Source organism: Leptonychotes weddellii, chromosome 8, assembly GCF_054177405.1.
Source record: "Leptonychotes weddellii isolate Sample4059 chromosome 8, ASM5417740v2, whole genome shotgun sequence".
Taxonomy (NCBI): Eukaryota; Metazoa; Chordata; class Mammalia; order Carnivora; family Phocidae; genus Leptonychotes; species Leptonychotes weddellii.
In genome coordinates, this window is record NC_138376.1 from 96,731,588 (window position 1) to 96,735,211 (window position 3,624).

At 33.5% G+C, this 3,624-nt stretch overlaps 1 long non-coding RNA gene across 1 annotated transcript in view; it reads left to right on the forward strand.

Moving 5' to 3' along the window:
* Nucleotides 1–443: 443 nt before the first annotated feature.
* LOC145723097 (uncharacterized) overlaps nt 444–3,624 on the forward strand; it is a 178,508-nt gene continuing 175,327 nt past the window's right edge. The window contains exon 1 of the long non-coding RNA XR_014147931.1: nt 444–590. This is a non-coding gene — a long non-coding RNA (uncharacterized LOC145723097). The remainder of the gene's footprint in view (nt 591–3,624) is intronic.

Sequence of the window (3,624 nt, forward strand, 5' to 3'; positions counted from 1 at the left end):
TCTGAAGTAGTAAAACTAGAATGACATCAAATAACCACCATTAATTGTTTTTCCAAGGCTTGGAGAATTTTTTTCAGCAGATAGTACGACCTTTAGCCTTTTCCTGATGAAGACAATATTTTGTCACTATTTTCAAGATAATGACAATATTTCATGTTTTCTCCTTCAGAAAAAAAAATATGAAACTTTCTTTTTAACTTTATCAGATATATGTTGTCCATCAATATTTGAATGACATCACAATGACATCTAGTGGCTGTAGGAATTTCTTTCATCTCTGAGTACATCTTTAAGTGTATGAAGATCTTTCTAAACTGGAAATTCTTAGCTGGAAATAAAAGAAAATGAGTCATTGTAATGTAGTCATTATCTTTCCAATCTGTTTTGTTTTTGAAACTGACTCTTTCCCCACCTCTTCTACCTTTATTCCATTCTCTACAGAAACAGAAAGGATATGGAAAAATTTGATACCTGATCAAAAGTGCCATCTTGATGTCCATTGTGGTACTTCACGGAATCCTTCTTGAGTGTGCAGAAATGAGCAGCTAGATACACAAGTGTTGATAAATATCCTACAGAATAACTTTCAGGTAAGACACTGAGATCCACATCCATTCTAGATAATTTTAATAAGAGAACCATATCAAAGTCATCTTTGCTTTACAAAGTCTTTGCTTTAGATAAAAAGTAAACAATAGGAAAATGTCTGCAATGATGGAGGATGGGTGGGTGGTGGGTGGTGGTGATGTGTAACATGAAATACTATCTTTTAGGAATATAGCATTTTCCAAGTAATGAAACATGGTAGATACTGATAAAGCATTGCTATCAGTAAAAGACAAGTGTATTTTTTATGACCTTGAAGAAATATGTATTAATATGTATTTAAAAGTTGTTTATCTTAACTAATAAATTAGGTTCTATAAAAGATTACATTAAAGTTTTTGTTTAACTTTTGGAAGACATTACATAGTAAGGAAATTCCTTTGGACTCTATATGTTTTTTTCCAAACTTTTTTTTTTTTTAAATGATAGCCATCCTATAACAGATGTGTGGTGATATCTCAATGCAGTTTTTTAAATTTATTTTTTATTAACATATAATGTATTATTTGTTTCAGGGGTACAGGTCTGTGATTCATCAGTCTTACATAATTCACAGCGCTCACCATAGTACCTAACCTCCCCAATGTCCATCATCCAGCCACCGCATCCCTCCCACCCCCCTTCACTCCAGCTTTTTATAGCATGGTGAATAATATATAGAACCTAGATTCTTAACCTACCAACATCTATTCAGTCTCAAAAACTTTCACCAAAAGTCTATGAAAAATATTCTCTAAACTTTGATGTCCTTTCAAAATAAATACTCTATTTTGTGAGATTCATCTTGAGGACCCCACAGAGATAAACTGAGTTTCATTTAATTAATAATTTTTGAAGAGCGAGGGGCTGAGTCAATCATGACATATTTGAATATGTGGCTGTAAAAGGTCTATGTGATGTTTTGGACCACTTAGAGTTTTTATTTAGCTAGTATAATGTATCAGATTACTTCTCACTTTTTCCTACTTGACCTAGGCATTTAGAACTTTATAGAACAAGTAATTGGATCCTTTCCCACAGTTCTAAATCATGTTTGAAGGATTGACTAGGACACATGAGTGTATGTACCTATGAGAACATAAAATAATTTGTGGGAGGGGAACTAAGACCATACAGGTAAACTCAACTCTTAGTTCCTCATTTTGTGGTAATTCTTCAGCTTGAGCTGGAAGATATAGACCACTGCCATCTGGAGACATGGCTGATCCAGATCTGTAATACTGTTTGAGGTCTTGGCTTATGTACTGAATTTTGGAGGGAGTCATTTTCCTATTCTTTTGTTGGATGATCATTTGTTGAATCATTTGACTGGATGGTGGCTATACAACAATATTTAGGACTCTAAAGTTTATTTGAGCTCTATAACAAAAGCAAATACTTAGAGAAAGATCATGATCAGAGTTTGTAGGCCTCTTCTAAGCCAGGATCCTTGAACCCTAATTAAATCAGGAGAACACATTCCCAATCCCTAGTGCCAGTAGCACCTGATATAGGGGAATGGCCAAATTACTTAATTTCATATTTTCTTTATTTATTTCCTGGGTCTGTTTAGTAATATTAAAGATCCCAGAGAGATTTGTAGGGATATGACAATAGATGTTCACCCTTGAGTGGTCAGTATTATATCTAATGTGGTTGTATTTTGAACAACTGCGTTTTCAACTTCATGAACAACTTTGGCCAGGGTTTTATGACTTATAAATATTGTATAATTCTCCTGCAATTCTCATAGCATGTAGGATTCTCCTCATTCTTGGAGTCTTTCATAGAGAATAAAAATGAGAGGTTTGGGACAGAAGAGAGCAGTCCTAAATTCCTCTTCAGGGGTGACATTTGGTTCCAATCAAGGCACCATTTTTTTCCTTCTATAGTTAAATTTTTTAAGTTTCTCTTTCTCCCTTCTCTCTTTTCCTTTTTTTTACTCTCTCTTTCTCTTTCCTGAGAAGACCCAACAGCCAAACTGAGCTTTATTCTGAAGTCAGACATCAGTTTACTGATACAACAAATCCTTATCTTACTGAAGAGCAGTAGCCGATAGGCTTTTGGCTGGATATTTTATGTCACTAGTTATTAAGGACCATGATCTCTTTTTAGCCAAAACATCCCTGCAAAGTTTTCAGAGTATTGTAATGTTTTATTACCACATAATAAAAGTGGTACTGCACCAGACAATCCCTTTTTTATTATAGAAATTATCAAGTAGATATAAAGCAAAAGAGCTTGATGTTGAGTCTAAGTAGTGACCATTATTTGTAAGGTCTGTAAAAGTGAGATAGCCACCACATATGCACCCAATCTTCCTTAGTTATTTCCCAGTCTTATTTCTGTAAGACTTTGGTTACCAAAGCTAGTTCTCAAAAAAAAAAAAAAAAAAAAGCCTCAAATTTTTTTGGTGACAAAGCCCCTCTATATCAAGGTATAATATGAAAGAGGGTTTTAGGTTTCTATTTCTTCTTCTCTTCTTCTTCTTCTTCTTCTTCTTCTTCTTCTTCCCATTACTCTCCTTCTCCTTTTACTGTTGTGGTATTTTTCCTTTACAGTGTCACTTAGTACAAATTCCCAGGAAATTATCTGATGTATTACAAGGAATTGGTACTAAAGGAGTATCATCCAGCTTCCTTTAATATCAGTTTATTATAATACATGAATAAAACTATATCTTTAATCACTCCTTAGTATAAGTTTATTACCTTGCTACAATCTGCTAATGATTTGGGTAAAATATGCCACCAAGGAGTGGCTAAGGATGCAAAAATCAACATTAAGGAAAGGGATTTTATAAATATCATAGTTACATGTTAATCTATTACAGATATCATAGTTAGTTCTGTTAACAACTCAGAACTTTAAACTAGCAAAGAGGGAAGAATAAACAACAAAACAAGAAAATGGTGGGAAAAAGCAAGCAAATTAGTTTGATGATCTGTGGTTGTGGTCACTTGAATCTTAACTGATGGGTCTTGGATGGAAGCTGTTCTTTTTTTTTTTTTTTTTTTTTAGAGTTACTTTTTTTTTTTT